At 54.0% G+C, this 12,756-nt stretch overlaps 1 long non-coding RNA gene across 1 annotated transcript in view; it reads right to left on the reverse strand.

Moving 5' to 3' along the window:
* Positions 1-6,337: 6,337 nt before the first annotated feature.
* Positions 6,338-12,756, reverse strand: part of LOC140471411 (uncharacterized) — a 44,109-nt gene continuing 37,690 nt past the window's right edge. Inside the window, exon 5 of the long non-coding RNA XR_011956997.1 lies at positions 6,338-6,389. This is a non-coding gene — a long non-coding RNA (uncharacterized lncRNA). The remainder of the gene's footprint in view (positions 6,390-12,756) is intronic.

Below are 12,756 nucleotides of genomic sequence, written 5' to 3' on the forward strand. Positions count from 1 at the left end.
AAGGGTGACCGAGAGGGGGAGGGGTTAGAGAGAGAGAGCGAGGGGTAAGAGAGAGCGGGTGTGAGAGAGGGAAGGGGGTGAGGTGGTGGGGGGGGTTAGAGGGGGTGAGTGAGAGAGGGGTGAGAGAGAGGGGAGGGCGAGAGAGGGGAGAAGCGGGAGGGGGGAGAGATGGGTGAGACAGAGGGGGTGAGGGAGTGGGGGCGAGAGAGAGGGGTGTGTGAGAGAGAGTGGATGTGAGAGAGTGAGATGGGATGGAGAGAGAGGGGGTGTGAGAGACAGAGGGAGATGGAGAGGGAGAGAGGGGGGGCAGAGAGGGGGAGAGAGAGGGGGTTGGGGGTAAGAAGGGGTTGAGAGAGAAGGGGTCATTGAGAGAGAAAGTGGAGGGTAGGAGAGAGAGTGGCGTGAGTAGGAGAGGGTGTGAGAGAGAGAGTGGGTGAGAGAGAGGGGTGAGCAAGAGGGGGAGGGGTTAGAGAGAGAGCGAGGGGTAAGAGAGAACGGGTGTGAGATAGGGAGGGGGGTGAGGTGGTGAGGGGGGTGCGAGGGGGTGAGAGAGAGAGAGGGGTGAGAGACAATGAGTGATTGAGAGAGAGAAAGTGGGGAGGGAGTAAGAGAGAGAGTGGAGTGAGAAGGAGAGGGTGTGATTGAGAGAGGGTGTGAGAGAGAGGGGGGTGAAAGAGAGGGGTGGTGGCGAGGGGTTAGAGAGAGCGTTGGTAAGAGCGAAAGCGTGTGAGAGGGCATGAGAGAGAGGGCTGAGAGAGGTTGGTGATAGAGAGAGAGGGTTTGAGAAAGAGAGAGGGCGTGAGCGATTGAGGGCGTGAGAGAGTGAGTGGATGAGAGAGTGAGGGGATGAGAGAATGAGGGGGTTTGAGAGAGGGGGTGGTGAGAGAGAGAGGGAGTGAGAGAGAGGGAGTGTGGCAGAGAGGGGTGAGAGAGCGAGGGGTGAGAGAGGGGGTTGAGAGAGAGAAGGGGGTGAGAGAGACAGGGTTGAGAGAGAGGGAGGTGGGAGAGAGAGAGGGGTGAGAGAGTGAGAGGATGGAAGAGAGGGGGTGGGAGAGAGAGGGGGTGAGAGAGAAAGAGGAGGTGAGAGAGAGGGAGAGAGATGGTGGGAGAGAGGGAGGGGTGAGAGAGCGAGGGTGTGTGAGAGTGTGTGCGAGAGAGGGGGATGCGAAAGAGATTGGGGTGGGAGAGAGAGGGGTGACGGAGAGAGAGGGGAGTGAGAGAGAGATGTATATGTGAGAGAGAGAGAGGGGTTGAGAGAGAGTGGGGTGAGAGACTGAGGGGGTAGAAGAGTGAGGGGATGAGAGATTGAGGTGTGTTGAGAGAGGGGGTGGTGAGAGGGGGCGGTGAGAGAGAGATGGAGTGAGAGAGAGGGGTGAGAGAGAGGGGATGACAGATAAAGAGAGGTCTGAGAGAGACAGGGGTGAGAGAGAGAGAGGGGGTTGAGAGTGAGAGGGGTGGGGGTGAGAGAGAGGGGTGGGGGTGAGAGAGAGAGGGATGAGAGAGTGAGGGGGTCAAAGAGAGGGGGTGTGGGAGAGAGGGGAGAGCGAGTGAGGGGGAGAGCGAGTGAGAGGGGAGTGTGAGAGAGGGAAGAGCGAGAGAGGGGAGAGAGCAGGGGGAAGAGAGAGGGGTGAGACAGAGGGGTGAGGGAGTGGGGGTGAGAGAGAGGGGGTGGTGAGAGAGAGGGGGAGTGAGAGAGAGGGGGAGTGAGAGAGAGGGGGAGTGAGAGAGAGAGAACGAGAGAGAGGGGTTTACAGAGAAAGAGAGGTGTGTGTGAGAGAGAAGGGTGAGAGTGAGAGTGTGAGAGAGTGTGGTGAGAGAGGGGTTGAGAGAGAAAGAGAGGGGTGAGAGAGAGAGAGGGGAAGAGACAGAAGATGTGAAGGAGAAGGGTGAGGGGGACGGGTTAGAGAGAGAGTGCGGGGTAAGAGAGAAAGGGAGAGGGGTGAGGGGGTGAGAGAGGGAGGAGGGTTGAGAGGGGGTGACAGAGAGAGGGATTGCGAGAGGGCGTGGTGAGAGACACAGGGTTGAGAGAGAGGTGTGCGAGAGAGGGGGTGAGAGAGAGAGGGGGGTTGAGAGTGAGAGGGATGGGGGTGAGAAGGAGAGGGCTTGGGGGGTGAGAGAGAGGGGGATGAGAGAGTGAGAGGGTGGAAGAGAGGGGTGCGGGAGAGAGAGGGTGTGAGAGACAGAGCTGGGTGAGAGGGCGGTGAGAGGGAGAGGTGGGAGTGAGTGACAGAGAGGGCGTGGGAGACAGAGCGGTGAGAGAGAGGGGGGTTTAGAGAGAGGGACGAGAAGGAGAGAGAGGGGATAAGAAAAAGGCAGAGAGATGGTGGGAGAGAGGGAGGGGGTGAGAGAGCGAGGGTGTGTGAGAGTGTGTGTGAGAGAGAGGGGGATGTGAAAGAGGTTGGGGTGGGAGAGAGAGGGGTGATGGAGAGCGAGGGGAGTGAGAGAGGGGGGTGAGAGAGAGATGGAAGTGTGAGAGAGAGAGGGGTTGAGAGAGTGAGTGGATGAGAGATTGAGGGGATGAGAGAGTGAGGGGGTTGGAGAGAGGGGATGGTGAGAGAGAGGGGGAGTGAGAGAGAGGGGTAAGAGAGAGAGGTGTGTTGAGAGAGAGAGGGGGGTGGAGGGTGAGAGAGAGAAAGGTGAGTGAGAGAGGGTTGAGAGAGGGGGGTGGGAGAGAGAGGGGGCGAGAGAGAGGGGTGAGAGAGTGAGAGGGTGGAAGAGAGGGGGTTGGGAAAGAGTGGGGGGTGAAAGAGAGAGAGAGCTGGGTGAGAGGGCGGTGAGAGGGATAGGTGGGAGTGAGTGACAGAGAAGGGGTGGGAGAGAGAGGGGTGAGAGTGAGCGGGGGTGAGAGAGAGGGAGTGAGAAGGAGAGAAAGGGGATGAGAAAGAGGAAGAGTGATGATGGGAGAGAGGGAGGGGGTGAGAGTGCGAGGGTCTGTGAGAGTGTGTGAGAGAGGGGGGGTTGTGAAAGAGATTGGGGTGGGTGAGAGAGGGGTGACAGAGAGACAGGGGGTGAGAGTAGTGAATGTGAGAGAGACGAAGGGTTGAGAGAGAGGGGGTGAGAGTCTGAGGGGGTGAGAGAGTGAGGGGGGGTTGAGAGAGGGGGTGGTGAGAGAGATGTGGAGTGAGAGAGAGGGGGGTGAGAGAGAGGGGGGGTAAGAGAGCGAGGGGTTGAGAGAGAGGGGGTTGAGAGAGAAAGAGAGGGGGTGAGAGAGAGAGGGGAAGAGAGATAAAGGGAGGGGTGAGAGAGAGAGAGGGGAAGAGGGAGAAATAGAGGGGTGAGAGAGAGAGGAAGAGAGAGAGGGGTCAGTGAGGGGGTGACAGAGTGAGGGGATGAGAGAGTGAGGGGGTGTTGAGCGAGGGGTTGGTGAGGGGGGACTAGAGAGAGAGGGGGTGAGAGAGAGAGGGGGTGAGAGATCGGGTTTGAGATAGAGAGGGGTTGAGAGAGAGAAGGGGGTGAGAGAATGAAGGGGGGTGAGAGAAAGGGGTTGTGAGGGGGGGAGAGAGAGTTAGTAGGGTGTGAGAGAGAGGGTGTAATAGAAAGGTGGAGAGAGAGCGGAATGAGAGAGGAGGTGAGAGAGGGGGGCTGAGAGAGACGGGGGTGCAAGAGAGGGTGGGTGAGAGTGGGAGGGGATGAGAGAGCGATGGGCTGTGAGAGAGAGGGGGTGAGATAGGGAGAGTGTGAGAGAGGAGGGATGAGAGTGGGAGGGTGAGAGAGAGGGGGTGAGAGAGCGGAGTGAGTGTGGGGGGAGAGGGGTGAGAGAGGGGGAGAGGGAGAGAGAGGAGGGAGAGAGGGAGGGTGTGAGAGTGGGAGGGTGTGAGAGAGGGACGGGGTGAGAGAGGGGTGTGTGTGAGAGAGAGAGGTGAGAGAGAGGATGAGAGAGAGAAGTGAGAGAGGGGGACAGAGAGGGGGAGAGAAGATAAGAGAGTTAGAGTGGTGAGAGAAAGATATGGGTGACAGAGAGAGGGGTTTGAGAGAGAGAGGGGGTGTGAGAGAGGGTTGAGTTGGGTGAGGGGGTGTGTGGGGATGGGGGTGGGAGAGGGGGTGGGAGGGGGGGTGAGGGAGGTGGGGGGGAGATAGAGGGGGTGTGGGGGTTAGGAGAGAGAGAGGTGTGTGAGAGAGAGCTGGGTGAGAGGGGGTGTGGGGGGCTGAGAGAGAGAAAGGTGGGTGAGAGAGACAGAGTGAAGGTGAGAGAGAGGTTGGTGAGAGATGGGGAATGAGAGAGAGTGGAGGGTGAGAGAGAGGGGGGGTTGAGAGAGAGAGCGACGGGAGTGAGAGAGAGAGGGTGGGAGAGAAGGGAAGAGAGAGAGAGAGGGTGAGAGTGAGAGGGGTGAGAGAGCAGTTGAGAGAGGGGGCTTGAGGGGGGGAGAGAGAGAGGTTGAGTTAGAGAGGGGGTGAGAGAGGTGTTGAGAGAGAGAGGTTGAGAGAGACACTGGGGAAAGAGGGGTGAGAGAGAGAGAGGGTTAGAGAGAGACGGGAGAGAGAGGTGTTGAGAAAGATGGGATGCAAGAGAAAGGAGGTGAGGGGGAGGACTGAGAGAGAGAGATGGAGAGAGAGAGTGACAGAGAGAGATAGAGCAAGAGTGAGAGTGACAGACAGAGAGAGCATGAGCGACAGAGAGAGAGAGCACGAGCGAGAGAGAGCGAACGAGAGAGACCGTGAGATAAGAGAGCGGGAGGCAAGAGAGAGGGAGAGAGGCAGGGAGAGAGAGAGAGCGTGAGAAGAGGGTGAGAGAGTGAGAGAGAGAGACCGCAAGAGGAAGAGAGCGAGCGGAAGAGTGAGACAGAGAGAGAGAATGTGAGAGAGAGAGAGGGGGTGAGAGAGGGTGCGAGACAGAGGGGCGAGAGAGGAGGGGAGAGAGGACGAGAGAGAGGGGGCGAGGGAGGGGGAGGGAGGGGGAGAGGGAGAGGGGGTGGGATTGGGGGCAGAGAGAGGGCACAGAGAGGGGGTAGACAGATGGCGGAGAGAGGGGGAGAGATGGAGGAGAGGGGGAGAGAGGGGGTGAGAGAGCGGGGGAGAGGGGGGGGATAGATGGGGCAAAGAGGGGGATGAGGGGGTGGATAGAGAGGAGGGTGAGAGTTGGAGTTGAGAGAGAGGGGGTAAGAGAGAAAGGGGTGACGGGAGAGAGGGGTGAGAAAGGGAGAGAGGTCTGAGAAAAGGAGAGAGGGGAAGAGAGAGAGAGAGAGAGAAGGTCAGAGAAAGAGTGAATGTGAGGGGGTGAGAGAGAGGAGGTGGGAGAGAGAGGGGGGTGAGAGAGAGGGATTGAGAGAAAGGAGGAGAGATAGAGAAAGGGTGAGAGAGAAAAGGGGGACAGCGAGATAAAGAGGGATGAGAGAGATGGGACGCGAGGGAGAGAGAGTTAAAGAGGTGAGAGGGAGGGTGAGATAGACAGTGAATGATGGGTGAGAGAGAGAGAGACAGAGAGAGAGCGAGAGAACAGATGAGACAGTTAGAGGGGTGTGAGGGAGATGGGATGAGAGAGTGGGCGCTAGAGAGAGACAGAGCGAGAGCAAGGAGGAGGGAGGAAGAAAGGGGTCAAAAGAGATAGAGAAATTGGGTGAACGAGAGAAAGAGGGTGCGAGAGAGGGGGTATACAGAGAGAAAGAGAGCGGGAGTGTGAGACAGAGCGCGAGAGGGAAGGGGAATGAGAGAGAGAAAAAGGGAACGAGAGACAGGAGGGGATGAGAGAGAGGGCGGGGGAAAGAGAGGGTGTAAAGGGGAGAGAGGGTGAGGGATGACAGAGGGAGGGGGTGAGAGTGAGAGAGCAGGGTGGAGAGAGAGGGGGTGAGAGAGAGTGAGGGAGAGAGAGAGAGATAACAAGGTGAGAGAGAAAGGGTTGTGAAAGAGAGAGGCAGTGAGAGAGAAGGGGGTGAGAGAGATAGGGGGTGCAAGAGAGCAGGAGGGGCTGTGAGAGAGGGGTGAGAAAGGGAGAGTGTGAGATAGGAGGGATGAGAGTGGGAGGAGGAAAGAGAGACGGGATGAGAGAGGGAGGGTGAGAGAGAGGGGTGTGAGAGAGAGAGGGGTGAGAGAGAAGGGTGAGAGAGGGAGTCTTTAGAAAGGGTCACAGCATTTGGGTTTAATTCCACCCTAAGAGAGTCCTACCTCTCAGATCCTGGGGATTGACAAACTTTAACCCCAGCTTCAAACCTGTTTTAAAAATGACAGGGGCACAATCTGACAGGAGCGAGTTACCCAGAGGCCCCTAAAACACAGGTCCCTCAGAGGAGATTAAACCTTGGGGTAAATAAACACACAACTCACGTGGGCCCCCACGGGGTGCAGCCTGTCGACCAGGCCTCAGGCCTCAGGCCCGTGCTCCCCCTCTGGAGGTTGTTCTTTCCCTGGCTTCGAACATTTTGGATCTTCACGTTGCAGCTTTCCAAACAAATGTTCTTCAGGATAAAAGAGGGAAAAGATTAGTTGAAAGGGAGAGCAAGAGCATTTTGGAGGCAAGTTACACAGCAAGATCCCAAGTTTAAAAGCACCTCTGCCCAGCTCCAATGTATTAATATATGTAACACAGTCAGCAGTTAGGAGGGAACATGGTGTGGAGCAGATCTTCGCAGGGATTGGAGGGGGATAGTGAGGGAAAGGCATCAGATTCTTACACTCTGCAGTGACCTGGGATCAAATGCCTTTTACTGAAAACAGTTCCCAACTTGTATGTGCCTGTAGCTCCCTCCAGTCTGAAAACCCTCATTACCCTATATCCTGTCTCCTCTCTCTGAGCCAATGGTGTCTTCATTCTGCTACTGACCCTTCAGTCCCACTGAGATCATTTTTCTCACCTTCTCTCATCCACGTGAAGGAATTGGACCCTGACAATTCCATTTACACTGTCTCCCATCAATCTTTATAGGATCCATATCACAGAGGTTAGACAGTGTTCCCAGCAAACACTCCCCAGGGCAGAGGGAGCACAGGGTTCCAGACAACGTAAAGCTCCCATTAAACTGTCTCCATTTAAATCCCCAGGGCAGGTAGAGAATGGGGTCAGATACAGTGTAAATCTCCCTCTACACTGCAGCTTTTCAAATTCCCAGGCCATTTTGAGCTCGGCGTTAGGTACTGATTAAATCTCCCACTTCCCCCATCCTGTTCACATCAAACTCAATCAGGAGAGCTCCATCACTGGGTTAGATACAGAGGATGTGTATGTTTGGATTTCAGCCCCAATCCAGTTGGTGATGATCACGGCCTTGTTAAGTGTGTTTGGGAATGAGGAGGGATCTGCTAGCAGGGTAATGGTGGGATAGTGGGGAGCATAGCTGCCTTTCAAGCAGTTGACCCGGGTCCGATTCCCAGCCATCGCAGTGTTGTGGTTTGTAAACAGCCTTTTAAAGGTAATGCACTGGGATAAATCGAGGAAATAAATCTTTCATTCTGTGGTAAAACGGATCCGTCAGATTGCTCCTTGCTTTTCCTGGCGATGGTCCCTGTGAATTGCAGTGTGGAACCGGGCAGCATTGCTCGGCATCTCGGAAGCTTTCCCCTCTGCTGCTTCCCATTTCTTATTGAAATATTGGTTGCTGCACAAGGATGGGTTTGTTTTGTTCGAAAAGTGAGAGACTGCTCCCGTCAGGAACCTGAAATAATTACAGAAGCCGATGGAAAAACTGAACAGTTCCAACAGCTTCTGTAGTGGTGGGGAGGGAGGATTAATGGGTCAAATCTCCACAAGGATAAAATAAACTCCAGCCTCAAAACAATCAGAAATCCTGACTCTGCAAACATTCTTGTAAATCTTTTCTGAATCTTTACAAGTTTCACACCATTCTCCCGATAGCAGAAAGACCAGAATTGTGTGGTTTATGGAATGTTACGATATCCGAACAGTTGCTGTTTATAGTTAAATAATGTTCATTTAATTCAGGTTTCCAATCGAGTTCGGTTTGTCCAATCTTTCTTCCTTATGTTTGTGTTACGGCAGAGGAGTTTGGTCTGGTTCATAACATCCTCAATGTCATCAATCCATGTCCCTCCAGCCCTGAGCAATGATGTTTACAGATTAATGGAGGATACACAGACACATTAATCGGTATTATCTTGGACAGAAGTCATTTGGGAATGATATTCCTCAGACCATCAACTCTCAGCTCGGTCAAGGATAAAGGCCAGGAATCCGGCACAATTGAGAAACAGCCCATTTCCCGGGAGACTGAGAGGTCACTAACAGAGTGGGAGCTGGAGAGTCAGGAACAGAACAACAGGGACAGTCCGCTCTGTTCACTGACCCTTCACCCCTCAGTGAATCCAGTGCCAGGAATGACTGCTATTAGTCAGACTGACAGAATGTGATCAGATACACACACTGTCCTTCCACATCATCAATATCGCCCAGCTCCCACCCTGTCTCAGCTCATCTGCCCCTCTGCCATCTTCAATATTTTAATCGGGGCAGCATTAAGTGCCGTGCTTTGAGCTGAGCTGTCTTATCTTCTGTACTGTCTCTCTAAATGGCTCCAATTCCCCCCGATCCCTCTCCGGTTTAAGATGCTCCTTGACATCCGCCCCAATGAATGAGGTAGACCGTCACCTGACCCCCCCAGTGAAGAGCAGACTGACCCCACTCTGTCAATGTAACACACCCGGTGAAGAGCAGACTGACCCCACTCTGTCAATGTAACACACGCAGGGAAGTGCAGACTGACCCCACTCTGTCAATGTAACACACCCAGGGAAGAGCAGACTGACCCCATTCTGTCAATGTAACACACCCCGGGAAGTGCAGACTAACCCCACTCTGTCAATGTAACACACCCAGGGAAGTGCAGACTGACCCCACTCTGTCAATGTAATACACCCTGGGAAGAGCAGACTGAACCAAATCTGTCAATGTAACACACCCTGGGAAGAGCAGACTGACCCCCACTCTGTCAATGTAACACACCCAGGGAAGAGCAGACTGACCCCACTCTGTCAATGTAACACACCTAGGGAAGAGCAGACTGACCCCACTCGGTCAATGTAATACACCCTGGGAAGAGCAGACTGAACCAAATCTGTCAATGTAACACTCCCTGGGAAGAGCAGACTGACCCCCACTCTGTCAATGTAACACACCCAGGCAAGTGCAGACTGACATCACTCTGTCAATGTAACACACCAAGGGAAGAGCAGACTTTCCCCAACCTGTCACTGTCACACACCCAGGGAAAAGCAGACTGACCCCACTCTGTCAATGTAACACACCCAGGGAAGAGCAGACTGACCCCATACTGTCAATGTAACGCACCCAGGGAAGAGCAGACTGACCCCACTCTGTCAATGGAACACACTCAGGGAAGAGCAGATGACCCAATTCTGTCAATGTAATCCACCCAGGGAAGAGCAGACTGACCCCACTCTGTCAATGTAACACACCCAGGGAAGAGCAGATGACCCAACTCTGTCAATGTAATCCACCCAGGGAAGAGCAGACTGACCCCAATCTGTCAATGTAACACACCCTGGGAGAGCAGACTGACCCCACTCTGTGAATGTAACACATCCAGGGAATAGCAGACTGACCCCACTCGGTCAATGTAACCCACCCAGGGAACAACAGACTGACCCCACTCTGTCAATGTAACACACCCAGCGAAGAACAGACTGACCCCACTCTGTCAATGTAACCAACCCAGGGAAGAGCAGACTGACCTCACTCTGTCAATGTAACACACCCAGGGAAGAGCAGACTGACCCCACTCTGTCAATGTAACACACCCACGCAAGAGCAGACCTACTCCATACTGTCAATGTGACACACCCAGGGAAGAGCAGACTGACCCCACTCTGTCCATGTAACACGCCCAGGGAAGAGCAGACTGACCCCTCTCTGTCAATGTAACACACCCAGGGAAGAGCAGACTGACCCCACTCTGTCAATGTAACCCACCCAGAGAAGAGCAGACTGACCTCACTCTGCAAAATTACTCACACAGTCAACTGCAGACTTACCCGTCTCTGTCAATGTAACCCACCCAGGGAAGAGCAGACTGACTGCACTCTGTCAATGTGACACGCGCTGGGAAGAGCAGACTGACCCCACTCTGTTATTGTAACACACCCAGGGAAGTGCTCACTGACCACACTCTGTCAATCTAACACACCCAGGTAATAGCAGACTGACCCGATTCTGTCAATGTAACCCACCCAGGGAAGAGCAGACTGACCCCACTCTGTCAATGTAACACACCCAGGGAAGAAGAGACTGACCCCACTCTGTCAATCTAACACACCCAGGTAATAGCAGACTGACCCGATTCTGTCAATGTAACTCACCCACAGAAGAGCAGACTGACCCCACTCTGTCAATGTACCATCGCAGCGAAGAGCAGACTGTCCCCACTCTCTCAATGTAACCCACCCAGGGAAGAATAGACTGACACCACTCTGTCAATGTAACACACCCACGGAAGAGTAGACTGACCCAACTCTGTCAATGTAACACACCCAGGGAAGAGCAGGCTGACCCCATACTGTCAATGTAACCCACCCAGGGAAGATCAGACTGACACCAACCTGTCAATGTAACACACCCAGGAAAGAGCAGACTGACCCCACTCTGTAAATGAAACACACCCAGGGAACATCAGACTGACACCAACCGGTCAATGTAACACACCCAGGGAAGAGCAGACTGACCCGACTCAGTCAATATAACACGCCCAGGGAAGAGCAGACTGACCTCACTCTGTCAATGTAACCCACCCAGAGAAGAGCAGACTGACCTCACTCTGCAAAATTACTCACACAGTCAACTGCAGACTTACCCCTCTCTGTCAATGTAACCCACCCAGGGAAGAGCAGACTGACCTCACTCTGCAAAATTACTCACACAGTCAACTGCAGACTTACCCCTCTCTGTCAATGTAACCCACCCAGGGAAGAGCAGACTGACTCCACTCTGTCAATGTGACACGCCCTGGGAAGAGCACACTGACCCCACTCTGTTATTGTAACACACCCAGGGAAGTGCACACTGACCACACTCTGTCAATGTAACACACCCAGGGAATAGCAGACTGACCCCATTCTGCCAATGTAACCCACCCAGGGAAGAGCAGACTGACCCCACTCTGTCAATGTAACACACCCAGGGAAGAAGAGACTGACCCCACTCTGTCAATCTAACACACCCAGGGAAGAGCAGACTGACACCACTCTGTCAATGTAACCCACCCAGGGAAGAGCAGACTGACCCCACTCTGTCAATGTAACCCACCCAGGGAAGAGCAGACTGACCCCATTCTGTCAATGTAACACACCCAGGGAAGAGCAGGCTGACCCCATACTGTCAATGTAACCCACCCAGGGAAGATCAGACTGACACCAACCTGTCAATGTAACACACCCAGGAAAGAGCAGACTGACCCCACTCTGTAAATGAAACACACCCAGGGAACATCAGACTGACACCAACCGGTCAATGTAACACACCCAGGGAAGAGCAGACTGACCCGACTCAGTCAATATAACACGCCCAGGGAAGAGCAGACTGACCTCACTCTGTCAATGTAACCCACCCAGAGAAGAGCAGACTGACCTCACTCTGCAAAATTACTCACACAGTCAACTGCAGACTTACCCCTCTCTGTCAATGTAACCCACCCAGGGAAGAGCAGACTGACCTCACTCTGCAAAATTACTCACACAGTCAACTGCAGACTTACCCCTCTCTGTCAATGTAACCCACCCAGGGAAGAGCAGACTGACTCCACTCTGTCAATGTGACACGCCCTGGGAAGAGCACACTGACCCCACTCTGTTATTGTAACACACCCAGGGAAGTGCACACTGACCACACTCTGTCAATGTAACACACCCAGGGAATAGCAGACTGACCCCATTCTGCCAATGTAACCCACCCAGGGAAGAGCAGACTGACCCCACTCTGTCAATGTAACACACCCAGGGAAGAAGAGACTGACCCCACTCTGTCAATCTAACACACCCAGGGAAGAGCAGACTGACACCACTCTGTCAATGTAACCCACCCAGGGAAGAGCAGACTGACCCCACTCTGTCAATGTAACCCACCCAGGGAAGAGCAGACTGACCCCATTCTGTCAATGTAACACACCCAGAGAAGAGCAGACTGACCCCACTCTGTCAATGTAACCCACCCAGGGAAGAGCAGACTGACCCCACTCTGTCAATGTAACACACCCAGGGTAGAGCAGACTGACCCCACTCGGTCAATGTAACACACCCTGGGAAGAGCAGACTGACCTCACTCTGTCCATGTAACCCATCCAGGCAAGTGCAGACTGACCCCACTCTTTCAATGTAACACAGCCAGGGAAGAGCAGACTGACCCCACTCTGTCAATGTAACACAGCCAGGAAATAGCAGACGGAATCCACTCTGTCAATGTAACACACCCAGGGAAGAGCAGACTGACGCCACTCTGTCAATGTATCACACCCAGGGAAGAGCAGACTGACCCCACTCTGTCAATGTAACCCACCCAGGCAAGTGCAGACTGACCTCACTCTGTCAATGTAACACAGCTAGGGAAGAGCAGACTGACCCCACTCTGCAAAATTACTCACAGAGTCAAGCGCAGACTGACCCTCCTCTGACAATGTAACACACCCAGGGAAGAGCAGACTGACCCCACTCTGTCAATATAACCCACCCAGGGAAGAGCAGACGGACACCACTCTGTCAATGAAACACACCCACGTAAGAGGAGAGAGACGCCTTCTCTGTCAATGTAACACAACATGGGAAGACCAGATTGACCCCACTCTGTCAATGCAAAACACCCAGGGA

This window comes from Chiloscyllium punctatum, unplaced genomic scaffold (genome assembly GCF_047496795.1).
Source record: "Chiloscyllium punctatum isolate Juve2018m unplaced genomic scaffold, sChiPun1.3 scaffold_81, whole genome shotgun sequence".
Classification (NCBI taxonomy): Eukaryota; Metazoa; Chordata; class Chondrichthyes; order Orectolobiformes; family Hemiscylliidae; genus Chiloscyllium; species Chiloscyllium punctatum.